At 35.0% G+C, this 13,823-nt stretch overlaps 1 long non-coding RNA gene across 1 annotated transcript in view; it reads left to right on the plus strand.

Moving 5' to 3' along the window:
• Positions 1 to 1,383: 1,383 nt before the first annotated feature.
• The window catches only part of LOC113612171 (uncharacterized), a 45,170-nt gene continuing 32,730 nt past the window's right edge, over positions 1,384 to 13,823 (plus strand). The window contains exons 1-2 of the long non-coding RNA XR_003429753.1: positions 1,384 to 1,446; positions 6,450 to 6,518. This is a non-coding gene — a long non-coding RNA (uncharacterized LOC113612171). The remainder of the gene's footprint in view (positions 1,447 to 6,449; positions 6,519 to 13,823) is intronic.

A 13,823-nucleotide genomic window follows, 5' to 3' on the forward strand; every position in this document is an offset into this window, starting at 1 on the left:
TCTCTGTACCCGACATGAGGAACTTCTTTAGGAAACTATTCTAATTAAATTAAATCAGAACAAATTCTCAAGATAGGGAAAGATGAAGATCTTTCTATCTTACTATCACCAATTGATAGTAAGCAATAAATACTGCTATACTGCTGTAATACAGATACAGTGAGAGTTTAATTTATATGAATATAATGATAGTAAAACTGAGGATTGGTAAAATGGGTAATATAAAGACCACACACACACGTACATATACACACACTTAGGCACACAAACACTAAAGGGATGAAACAATAGCTTAGACCAATAATCTAAAGTTTTGAGTAATTAAACAGTATTGGGAGAATTAAACCATATAAAGCTTTCATCTCAGTGGTCAAGAGATAAGAAAGTAGGTAAGCCAACAAAATATGGAGGGGCCATTCATTCTTTAAAATTAATATGACAATATGGAAATATACGTTCAATATTCCTTTGAAGATAGAATGACAAATGGTAGACAAATGGAGGTATACTTACAAACTTCCAAATTAGTGAGGGTGTAAGCCATAAAAGGAAACATGTTCAATCAAAGTTTAAAAAGATAAAATATAATATAAAGAAATTTATAATAGAGGATATTAAGTTAATGGAAAAATTATAATGAATATGAGTGACTCTGTTTCCCTAACAGAAAACGTTATTTTTTTTATTTATTTATTATTTTTGTAAAGGAAATGTGACCAAGTTCTAGTCCTTACTGATGTCAACATCTAGAAAGAGAGATCACTCAATTGTACATTGATTAGACTGTTTCCATGAATTTTGGAATTAATCCCTATGAATTAAAAAAATCCTCACTTTTCATTTTGAATTTAAAATAACTGCATATCTTAAATTCCTACTTGATCATCTTCCCTCTTATCTCTTCCTTATACAAACAATATTTTATATGTTTATTATAATATTTCTCTATTATGGTTAACAATCATTTCTTTCTACAGATTTTGGCTTCCTGGAAGAAATATTGAATATTACACATTATAACAGCTCAATAAATGTTCTATATGAAGGAAACTTATCTCTCTCATTATTATAAACCCTTTGTGTGATTGATTTTGTCACATTCCCATCATTCATAGGGCGTAACATTACGTTTTGCTATAAAGAATGTGATCTCAGTGATTGTTGAATGAAACTGAGTTTAATACATAGAACACTTTCAAATATAGGAAATACTGTTAAGAACCAAACTAGAACATGAGACATCAGAAGGGTGAAGAAAAATGACATGGACGTCAAGGTCTAAATCTCATCTGCTTTGTTCACAGGCAGCTCTTTTGTTTTTAATAAACATGCATTTCCTTTTATTTGGCCACATATTTAGCAAAATTAACTGTCTCTTTTTCTAGCTCACGGAAGAGTTGAAGCAGCATATTACAAAGGTGCTCATTGGACGAGAGGATTTTAAAGGTAGGTACAAGGTACACGTGTACCAGTAAGAAAAGATTGTTAATTGCATAAATGTGAGAGAAAATACGGAAAAGTTATACAAAGCAGATTTAAGAATTGTAGTGGCAAAATGTCCTAGAAATGTAATGGCTCTTTTGGCCATCTTTCTACCACAGTGAAATCAATAAGAACATGTTTTTAATGATTACATTGCTACTTAAAAATGTACAAAGTGTTCCACAGTCCATTTGTTGTAGAGAGAATGCAGTGCAGTTTTAAATCTTTCTATCAAAATAAGAAAAGGAAGAAAGTTCATTTATTATAACATTCACTAAATGAATGCCTCATTCTATGGCAAAGCCTAAATGATGCTCCATTTTACATTATTTTATGTTCTTTTAAATGTGATATGATTTGTGTATATTTCCTCTCGTTCTTTGAACATCACTGAAAAATAGGTAAAGAAATGATTTCTACTGCATAGGAGGAGATATAAGTTTGCAAATAACACAAATTCCCACACAAAACTACTTTGGACAATAATTTTGAAAAAACAATTCTAAATGTTTTGTCTTCATCCATTAAAAATGTTAAATCTATTTTTCGTATACTCATAGTTTGGACTATTTCCTCAAAAATACACTATTATTATTTTATTTTTATTTAATTTACTCTTGTTATAGATGCACAATCACTGAAATTTACAAGTCAGTTGAGTGCAGCAATTCTTTCAAAAAAATGTGCTTTGTTTGAGCTGTAATACTGGCTAGGACATTGTTAAACCTCCCTGCAGGACCAGGAGAAAAGAATGAAGTGATGAATAGAGGTAAAGAATATACCCAAGTGGACAGATAAAGCTATGTTTTGCAATGGTTGAAGGCTGTGGACTTTGTCCAGTACCTTCCAAGGTATTATTTCTTCATGAAATGGTATTCTCAAAACAAGTTCTTCAAATGTCAGAAGAAAAGAGGTAGCCAATACCCTAGAGCTTGGAAAAGCAGTGAAACCTTTTTAGAAGTAACCCTGCTTGAAATGTATTTTGATTGCATTTCCTGATGTAATGTTTTCTCCCGCCATGGTCCATTGTTTAGTGAATTTGTTTGCAAAAATAAAAATGTTTTCGCCTGCTGATCTCCAAAGTAAACATGATCAAATTAAAGCTCAAAAGATGGCTTTACAGATACCATATAAGAGCAGTCATTTTCAATATTCTTTTATTTTACATGACCATTGCCAGGAGGTAAAAACTGATGCTGAAAATATTCTCATTAGATTGAAAGTTATCAAGACCCATGAAAGAACTATTTCTTTGAAAATGTGTTTGTTCCTTTCTCTTTCTCCTCAACGCCTTCTTGAATGGTATAAAGTACAAATTAGCACTCAGAAAGTTGTTTATGTAGATGGATTAATTTGATTACATAATAATTCCCTGATGGGATAGCTTATTCTTGTGCTCAATTACATAAATACCATATAAGAGTGATGAATGAGGATTTTCTGAGATCACTTTTTTTTTTGACACTGCCCAAAGTTGAAACAAAACATTGGGCTTTCTGCTTTTGGCTTGGTAAAAACATTGAGATTTATTTTTCCCCTCAGGGATCACAAGTGGGTAAAGTGACATAGAGATAAAAGTCATTTTCTAAATAAAGGTACAATCGAGGCACCCACACAAGAAACTCCAGGTCTGACTGACTAGTCAATCGTCGCAAAATTTTGTAATTCAGATGCACAGCTGGGATTGAGGGTTGATTTAGGATGTATGCTGTTCAGGATTACAGCTGAGAGGAACACACTTAATGAGGATTGAATGGGTATTTCATTCATTCATGTTTGTTCTACAGCATATCTGAAATGTGTACTATCAAAAGAGATTTGGTTCCACTAACATCAAGTAGAGCAAGTATATGTATTCTCCCGGAAAGGCACTGAGTGATTGAGTGATTCTTTTTCTATTTCTTCCTGGTCATATTTAAGTCTAGCTCTAAGCATTTAGTTTTAATTTTAATTATCATTGGTTAGTCTAAAAAAGGATATAAGTATTCTTCTGAAAAAAATGTATTAAAATGTTCCCTAGTAACATTGCATGCTTTGGAATGCTCAATTTACATTATGAAAGCACTAGGTCAAAAAACAGCAATGGCAATGACAAAAATATACCTCGACTTAATAAAGCTTTCCTACAGCACTTACACATTTACTCTATAAAGTTAGTTTTCCACTTTGTTTTTAGTGAAATCACAAGTGCTCAGAGCCAGTATTATCGGTTAATTGTAGCACACACGTGCAGGATGCTAATTATGTTTGGATTTATAGTAATACTTCTTAATAGCATGGGATTATTCATGAGAAATAAACAGATCACACAGGAAAGCAATTTCATCCTTCAACCTTTCTTTTAAAAACATGCAACTTAGCAATTATTTAGTAATAGTACTTCTAATGCATAGACATTATTTGATTAGTAGACCACATCTGAAGTATAGGAAAAAGGTTAAAACAAAATGCCTTCATTTTTCGTGAGATAAAACTCCAAATAGTCTCCAATAGCATGATATCATATATCTTCCTAATATCTTTTTTTTTTTTTTTTTTGCGGTACGCGTGCCTCTCGCTGTTGTGGCCTCTCTCATTGCGGAGCACAGGCTCCGGACGCGCAGGCTCAGCGGCCATGGCTCTTGGGCCCAGCTGCTCTGCGGCATGTGGGATCTTCCCGAACCGGCGGCAGGCGGACTCTCAACCACTGCGCCACCAGGGAAGCCCATTCCTAATATATTTTAGTTAATTTCCAGGTAAATAAAATATACAAAGTTCACATGCAGTCTTGAGAACAAGATAGGATGGGAACTTATTCTACCCCTCGTCATCAGAGTTTCACTGCCCAGAATATGCAAGCGATGGTTGTATAGATTTCAGTCATCAAATTTTCTCAAGACAGGCCTCCATAACTATTCTATTTTGCTGTAAATAAAGCTAATTATTTCTGTGTTTTGGTTACTTACATTATGCATCGACAGCTGTCATCTGGCTCCAATCTATAAAAAAGCAAGTAACACTTAAAAGTGTTAAGGAGGGCTTCCCTGGTGGCGCAGTGGTTGAGAGTCTGCCTGCCGATGCAGGAGACACGGGTTCGTGCCCCGGTCTGGGAGGATCCCACATGCCGCGGAGCGGCTGGGCCCGTGAGTCATGGCCGCTGAGCCTGCGCGTCCGGAGCCTGTGCTCCGCAGCGGGAGAGGCCACAGCAGTGAGAGACCCGCGTACCGCAGGAAAAAAAGAAAAAAAAAAAAAAAGTGTTAAGGAAACAAATCCAAGATTACTGTTCAAAGTCATAATATAAGTGTTCTTAGTGTGTTTGGACAGGGAAAGTCTTAAATGGGTATTTATTGAGGCTATTCAGGCTTCATCCATTATTTGAACTTCCAGCAACAATTAAGAATTGACATAAACATTCAAAAACAAATAAGACTATGCAGTTCAAAACCACACCTTAATCCTTAACCCTTTCAGCATTTAAAAATAGTAGTTACAGATTTTTAATTGGGAACTGGCGCTAGTAAAATCTGGAAAAATGGTTAGTTTCTTATAAGCCAGACGAAGTCAATTTATATGGTACCTTGGGTATCAGAAATAAAAAATGAGCCATTTCAATTTGATAATAATATTGTAATAATAAAGACAAAATTTTTATGTTAATCCTTCAAGGAAGATTTTCACGTTAACCACATCGACAGAATTGTGGAGGAGGAAAAATAATTTTTCCTCTACTCTTCTAGGTTCTTGGCTGAGAAGATAAATTAACAGGAGAAAAACAAACCAAAATTTAATAACACGTATCTCTCCTGTATACAAGGGAGATAACCAGGAAAATTGAGTCCATTCCCTGAAATGGCCTAAGCCATCACCTTGAATACCATCTCCAGCTAAAGACAAAAGATTTTGGGGCTGGGGAACCAGTTATGAGAAGTTTTCATGCAAAGCACAATAAACAGAGTATGGTTGTTATGCAGATTTGTCTCTACCTTTTCCACTGGTAAAAGTTTCTAGAGATATAGTCATCTCCCTCTTCCTGGTACAGGGAAGGAGACGCCCTTATAAATGGAGATTTCCCTTATACATGGAGATGTCTCTTACAAAAGGGTTACTTCTACTCAGTTTCCAGAGTTTCTTCTATGTCTGCTGTTTGTAAAAATAATCAGCCAAAAAAAATCTTATGTCAAAGAGGCATATTTCAAAGTGGCAAATTCTGTTGCCTTTCTGAATAGCTCTCATTCTTGAAGTTATTAGTGCCCTGTTATTTTCTGGTCATCTTAATTACATAAAAACAATTTTTCCTGCCTGTGTTATTTAAGAAACAATGACCCTAAAGAGTGTAAGGTTGTGAAATAGTTAATTGAAAGAACTCTCTTCTGAGCATTTATAAGTGAGATTTATATTCCAAAACTGTATGGAAGATTATTTATATTCCAAAACTGTATGGAATATGTATTTTCAATTTCATGTGTTTGTTTCCCTTTCCCTTCTTTTTTCTATATATTTTAAAGAAATTTAAAAATAAAGAAAATGTATGTAAAATATAAAAATATTCCCAAAGCTTAGAATATCTACTGCAGATATTTTGTCATATTTGTTTCTCATTCTTTTTACTTAAATAGAACAAACTTGAGCAGTTTAGCTAGTCTCCTGTAATGAACCCTGTCAGTAATATTCCCCTCCAAGCTCCCCAGAGGCAGCTGCCATCTGACATTTTCATAAGAATCTTTCCAATCTATTTACATTAAGATTATTATCCTCTGTGTTTTTCAACAATATTTGGTGAAGTGTTGTGTGTATTATCCTCCATCTTTCCATTTTCATTCAACATTATTTTCAACATCTCACATGTTGATCTGTCTGGAACCAGCACCAACATTTTGAGCATCCCACTATTAATAGATATTTAGATTCATTCAGATTTTTCAAGATTACAATTATCTTCACGATGCAAATGCTCAGTTTGGTGTCTTTACTTTGCATGTGGGGAACAGATGAAAAATGGAGGAAGTTGGTCCTGTATCTGCTCATCAAGATTATGGAGATGGAGAGGGGCAAGGAAGGTGAGTTACCATGAAATGATTATGATAATTGATTATGGCTGTTAAGTAAGGAGGAGGAGAGGGGGTGTATGAGTTGGCTTGGGCTGCCATACAAAATACCACAGACTGGGCGACTTATATAACAGAAATTTACTTTCTTATGTATCTGAAGACTTGAAGTCCAAGATCAAGGTGATATCAGGGTTGATTTATGGTGAGACCTATCTTCCTGACCTATTCTATGCCATTTTATATTTTTATTTTTTTATTGGAGTATAATTGCTTTACAATACTGTGTTAGTTTCTGCTTTATAACAAAGTGAATCAGCTTTGCATATACATATATCCCCATATCTCCTCCCTCTTGCACCTCCCTACAATCGTCCCCAAACCACCCCTCTAGGTGTTCACAAAGCACAGAGCTGATCTCCCTGCGCTATGTGGCTACTTCCCACTAGGTATCTATTTTACATTTGGTAGTGTATATATGTCCATGCCATTCTGTCACTTCGTCCCAGCTTACCCTTCCCTCTCACCATGTCCTCAAGTCCATTCTCTACCTCTGTGGCTTTTTACAGTCCTGCTCCTAGGTTCCTTAGAACCATTGTTATTTTTTTTAGATTCCATATATATGTGTTAGCATATGGTATTTATTTTTCTCTTTCTGACTTACTTCACTCTGTATGACAGTCTCTAGACCCATCCACCTAACTACAGATAACTCAAATTTCATTTCTTTTTCTGGCTGAGAAATACTCCATTGTATATATGTGCCACATCTTCTTTATACATTCATCTGTCAATGGACACTAATGTTGCTTCCATGCCCTAGCTATTGTAAATAGAGCTGCAATGACTATTGTGGTACATGATTCTTTTTGAATTATGGTTTTCTCAGGATATATGCTCAGTAGTGGGATTCCTGGGTCGTATCGTAGTTCTAGTTTTAGTTTTTTAAGGAACCTCCATACTGTTCTCCATAGTGGCTGTATCACTTTACATTCCCACCAACAGTGCAAGAGCGTTCCCTTTCTCCAAACCCTCTCTAGCATTTATCATTTGCAGATCTTTTGATGATGCCCATTCTGACCTGTGTGGGATGATACCTCATTGTAGTTTTGATTTGCATTTCTTCAATGATTATTGATGTTGAGCATCCTTTCATGTGTTACTTGGCAATCTGTATATCTTCTTTGGAGAAATATCTATTTAGGTCTTCTGCCAATTTTTGGATTGGGTTGTTTGTTTTTTTCATATTGAGCTGCATGAGCTGCTTGTAAATTTTGGAAATTAATCCTTTGTCAGTTGCTTCATTTGCAACTATTTTCTCCCATTCTGAGGGTTGTCTTTTTGTCTTGTTTATGGTTTCCTTTGTTGTGCAAAAACTTTTAAGTTTCATTAGGTCCCACTTGTTTATTTTTGTTTTTATTTCCATTGCTATAGCAGATGGGTCAAAAAGGATCTTGCTGTGATTTATGTCTTAGAGTGTTCTGCCTATGTTTTCCTCTAAGAGTTTTATAGTGTCTGCCCTTACATTTAGGTCTTTAATCCATTTTGAGTTTATTTTTGTGTATGGTTTTAGGGAGTGTTCTAATTTCATTCGTTTTTATGTAGCTGTCCAGTATTCCCAGCACCACTTATTGAAGAGGCTGTTTTTTCTCCATTGCATATTGTTGCCTCTTTTATCAAAGATAAGGTGACCATGTCTGTGGGTTTACCTCTGGGCTATCTATCCTGTTCCATTGATCTATATTTCTCTTTTAGTGCCAGTACCATACTGTCTTGATTACTGTAGCTTTGTAGTATAGTCTAAAGTCTGGGAGCCTGATTCCTCCAGCTCTATTTTCTTTCTCAAGATTGCTTTGGCTATTTGGGGTCTTTTGTGTTTCCATACAAATGGTGAAATTTTTTGTTCTAGTTTTGTGAAAAATGCCAGTGGTAGTTTGATAGGGATTGCATCGAATCTGTAGATTGCTTTGGGTAGTATAGTCATTTTCACAATGTTGATACTTCCAATCCAAGAACACGGTATATCTCTCCATTTGTTCATATCATCTTTAATTTTTTTCATCAGTGTCTTATAGTTTTCTGCATACAGGTCTTTTGTCTACTTAGGTATGTTCGTTACTAGATATTTTATTCTTTTTGTTGCAGTCGTAAATGGGAGTGCTTCCTTAATTTCTCTTTCAGATTTTCCATAATTAGTGTATAGGAATGGCAGAGATTTCTGTGCATTAATTTTGTATCCTGCTACTTTACCAAATTCATTGATTAGCTCTAGCAGCTTTCTCGTAGCATCTTTAGGATTCTCTATATATAGTATCATGTCATCTGCAAACAGTGACAGCTTTACTTCTTCTTTTCCGATTTGGAATCCTTTTAGTTCTTTTTCTTCTCTGATTGCTGTGGCTAAAACTTCCAAAACTATGTTGAATAAGAGTGGTGAGAGTGGACAACCTTGACTTGTTCCTGATCTTAGTGGAAATGCTTTCAGTTTTTCACCATTGGGAATGATGTTGGCTGTGGGTTTGTCATATATGACCTTTATTATGTTGAGGTAAGTTCCCCCTATGCCTGCTTTCTGGAGGGTTTTTATCATAAACGGGTGTTGAATTTTGTCAAAAGCTTTTTCTGGATCGATTGAGATGATCATATGGTTTTTCTCCTTCAATTTGTTAATGTGGTTTATCACATTGATTGATTTGTGTATATTGAAGAATCTTTGCATTGCCGGGATAAACCCCCCTTGATCATGGTATATGATCCTTTTAATGTGCTGTTTGATTCTGTTTCCTAGTATTTTGTTGAGGATTTTTGCCTGTAATCAGTGATATTGGCATGGTATTTCTTTGTGACATCTTTTTCTGGTTTTGGTATCAGGGTGACGGTGGCCTTGTAGAATGAGTTTGGGTGTGTTTCTACCTCTGCTATATTTTGGAAGAATTTGAGAAGGATAGATATTAGCTCTTCTCTAATTGTTTGATAGAATTCGCCTGTGAAGCCATCTGGTCCTGGGCTTTTGTTAGTTGGAAGATTTTTAATCACAGACAAACTCAGTGCTTGTGGTTGGTCTGTTTATATTTTCTATTTCTTCCTGGTTCAGTCTCAGAAGGTTGTGCTTTTCTAAGAATTTGTCCATTTCTTCCAGGTTGTCCATTTTATTGGCATAGAGTTGCTTGTAGTAATCTCTCATGATCCTTTGTATTTCTGCAGTGTCAGTTGTTGCTTCTTTTTCCTTTCTAATTCTATTGATTTGAGTCTTCTTCCTGTTTTTCTTGATGAGTCTGGCTAATGGTTTATCAATTTTGTTTATCTTCTCAAAGAACCAGCTTTTAGTTTTATTGATCTTTGCTATCATTTCCTTCATTTCTTTTTCATTTATTTCTGATCTGATCTTTATGATTTCTTTCCTTCTACTAACTTTGGATTTTTTTTTCTCTAATTGCTTTAGGTGTAAGGTTAAGTTGTTTATTTGAGTTTTTTCTTCTTTCTTGAGGTAGGATTGTATTGCTGTATACTTCCCTCTTAGAACTGCTTTTGCTGCATCCCATAGGATTTGGCTCATTGTGTTTTCATTGTCATTTTTTTCTAGGTATTTTTTTGATTTCCTCTTTGATTTCCTCAGTCATCTCTTGGCTATTTAGTAGTGTATTGTTTAACCTCCTCGTGTTTGTATTTTTAAAAAATCTTATCCAGTAATTGATATCTAGTCTCATAGCGTTGTTGTTGGAAAAGATACTTGATACAATTTCAATTTTTTTTAATTTACCAAGGCTTGATTTGTGACCCAAGATATGATCTATCCTGGAGAATGTTCCATGAGCACTTGAGAAGATAGTGTATTCTTTTGTTTTTGGATGGATTGTCCTATAAATATCAATTAAGTCCATCTTGTTTAATGTATCAAAACTTGTGTCTCCTTATTTATTTTCATTTTGGATGATCTGCCCATTGGTAAGAGTGGGTGTTAAAGTCCCCTACTATGATTGTGTTACAGTCAGTTTTCCCTTTTATGACTGTTAGCATTTGCCTTATGTGTTCAGGTGCTCCTATGTTGGGTGCATAAATATTTGCAATTGTTATATCTTCTTCTTGGATTGATCCCTTGAACATTATGCAGTGTCCTTCTTCATCTCCTGTAATAGTCTTCATTTTAAAGTCTATTTTTTCTGATATGAGAATTGCTATTCCAGCTTTCTTTTGATTTCCATTTGCATGGAGTATCTTTTTTCCATCCCCTTACTTTCAGTCTGTATGTTTCCCTTGGTCTGTAGTGGGTCTCTTGTGACAGCATATATACAGGTCTCATTTTCGTATCCATTCAGCCAGTCTATGTCTTTTGGTTGGACCATTTAATCCATTTACATTTAAGGTAATCATCAGTATATATGTCCCTATTACCATTTTCTTAATTTTTTTGGTTTGTTATTGTAGGTCTTTTCCTTCTTGTGCGTTTCCTGCCTATAGAAGTTCCTTTAGCATTTCTTGTAAAGCTAGTTTTTGTGGTGCTGAATTCTCTTAGCTTTTGCTTGTTTGTAAAGGTTTTAATTTCTCCATCGAATCTAAATGAGATCCTTGCTATGTAGAGTAATCTTGGTTGTAGGTTTTTCCCTTTCATCACTTTAAATATGTCCTGCCACTCCCTTCTGGCTTACAGAGTTTCTGCTGAAAGAACAGCTGTTTACCTTATTGGGATTCCCTTGTATGTTATTTGTTGTTGTTCCCTTGCTGCTTTTAATATTTCTCTTTGTTTTTAATTTTTTGATAGTTTGATTAATATGTGTCTTGGTGTGTTGCTCCTTGGATTTATCCTGTATGAGACTCTCTGTACTTCCTGGACTTGTTTGACTATTTCCTTTCCCATGTTAGGGAAGTTTTCAACTATAATCTCTTCAAATATTTTCTCAGACCCCTTCTTTTTCTTTTCTTCTTCTGGGACCCCTATCATTCGAATGTTAGTGTATTTAGTGTTGTCCCAGAGGTCTCTGAGATGGTCTTCAATTCTTTTCATCTTTTTTTCTGTATTTTGCTCTGTGGTATTATTTCCACTATTTTATCTTCCAGGTCACTTATCCATTCTTCTGTCTCAGTTATTCTTCTGTTGATTCCTTCTAGAGAATTTTTAATTTCATTTATTGTGTTGTTCATCATTGTTTGTTTGCTCTTTTTTTTAAAATTCAAAATAATACAGGTTTATTTTCAAACATTTATAAAATACAGAAGAGAAAAAAGAAAACAAGAAAATAACTATAATCCTGCTTCATAGAAAAATACTGTGAGCATTTCGATATATACCCTCCTATGCTTTTTTCTCCTGTTCATGAATTTTTAAATCATACGATTAGAATCATGCTATAGATATGTTATATAATCTGTTTTGAAATTTTCATACATTATTAACTACTTTCTAGATCTAAATATTGTCTGTGACTGCACTGTTCAGTAGTGTCACCACAGCAGCATGGGCTGTTGAGCACTAGAATTGTGGCTAGTTAGAATTAGGATGTGCTGTAACTACAAAAAAAACACATCAAATTCCAGAGGAAGTATAAAAAAAGGGAAAGTGCCTCATTATTAATTTTTATATTGATTACCTATTGAAATATTGGGTTAAATAAGATATAGTAATAAAATTAATTTCACTTTTTTAAAACTTTTTTTTCATGCACCTACCGGAAAATTTAAAGTTACAAATATCATTCACACTCTGTTTCTGTTGGACAGCACTGGTTCTATAGCAGCATTTTTATAGCTGCACAATTTTATACCACATGAATATAATTATTTAACTAATTCTTAATCAGTCCCATAATGTTGAATCTTCAAGGTACTTCTTATTTTTCAGTATTAAAAATTGCTCTTGGAACACCCTGTACATAAATCTTTTTGCACATCTCTGATTATTTCTTTAGGATTTACTGCTAGAAGTAGAAATGCTGGGAGAATGGAAATTCTTTTTTTTCTTTTGGCTGCGTTGGGTCTTCATTGTTGCGCACAGGCTTCCTCTAGTTGTGGTGAGCAGTGGCTTCTCTTGTTGCAGAGCACAGGCTCTAGCCATGTGGGCCTCACTAGCTGTGGTTCGAAGGCTCTAGAGCGCAGGCTCAGTAGTTGTGGTGCACGGGCTTAGTTGCACCGCAGCATGTGGGATCTTCCCGGACCAGGGCTCGAACCTGCGTCCCCTGCATTGGCAGGCGGATTCTTAACCGCTGTGCTCCTGCCCTGCCATGTGCACGGCCGCCCCCGCGATCAGCATCCCTCACTGCAGTGGTACGTTAGTTACAATTGATGAACTTACATTGATGCATCATTACCACCTAAAGCCCATAGTTTACATTACATACAGTTCATTCATAGTGTTGTATATTGTATGGGATATGATGACCTGTATTCATCATTGTAGTATACAGAGTATTTTCTCTGCCCTAAAGATCGTCTGTGCTCCACCTTCCCCCAACTTCTGGCAACCACTCATCTTTTTACTGTCTTCTTTCCCTGAATGTCTTATTGTTGGAATCATACAGTATGTAGCCTTTTCTGATTGGTTTCTTTCACCTAGGAATATGCATTTAAGTTTCCACCATGTCTTTTCATGGCTTCATACCTTCTTTCTTTTAGAGCTGAATATTCTATTATCTGAATGTACTACAGTTTATTTACCCATTTACCTATTGAAGGACATCTTAATTGCTTTCAAGTTTTGGCAATTATGAATAAAGCTGCTATAAACATCCATATTTCTGTAAACGTAAGTTTTCAACTCCTTTGGGTAAATACCAAGGAGTGTGATTGCTGGATCGTATGGTAAGAGTATGTTTACTTTTGTAAGAAACCACCAAATTGTCTTCCAAAGTGGCTGTACCATTTTGCATTCCTACCAGCAATGAATGAGAGTCCTTATTGCTCCATATCTTCACCAGCATTTGGTGTTGTCAGTGTTCTGAATTTTGGCCATTCTAATAGGTGTGTCAGTGGGTATTTTTTGAGCCACTGTGAGAATATCAAACGGAGTCTCACTGTTATATTCCAAACATTTCTAATTACATCAAATTCTGCCTGATTGATAGCTATAAAAATTTCTGGCAATTTAAATTTAATACATTTAACTTTCTCCTAATACCTAAGATCTTTAAAATAATAATGTTTTATTATGAAATAATGTTTAAAGGCAACTGTAAAACCAGGCCATAAGTATTATGTTATCTTTATAAATATGAAGACTTCTTGCAAATATTCAGTTTTTCTCAAACTTAAGAAGTTTTTCTCAAAACTTTCCTTAAATATCATGTTTTCCATAGTAAGACTTCCATACAAATTTAGCTTTCCCAT

This window comes from Aethalodelphis obliquidens, unplaced genomic scaffold (genome assembly GCF_003676395.1).
Source record: "Aethalodelphis obliquidens isolate GAN/ISIS:26980383/991018 unplaced genomic scaffold, ASM367639v1 scaffold3, whole genome shotgun sequence".
NCBI classification, from domain to species: Eukaryota; Metazoa; Chordata; class Mammalia; order Artiodactyla; family Delphinidae; genus Aethalodelphis; species Aethalodelphis obliquidens.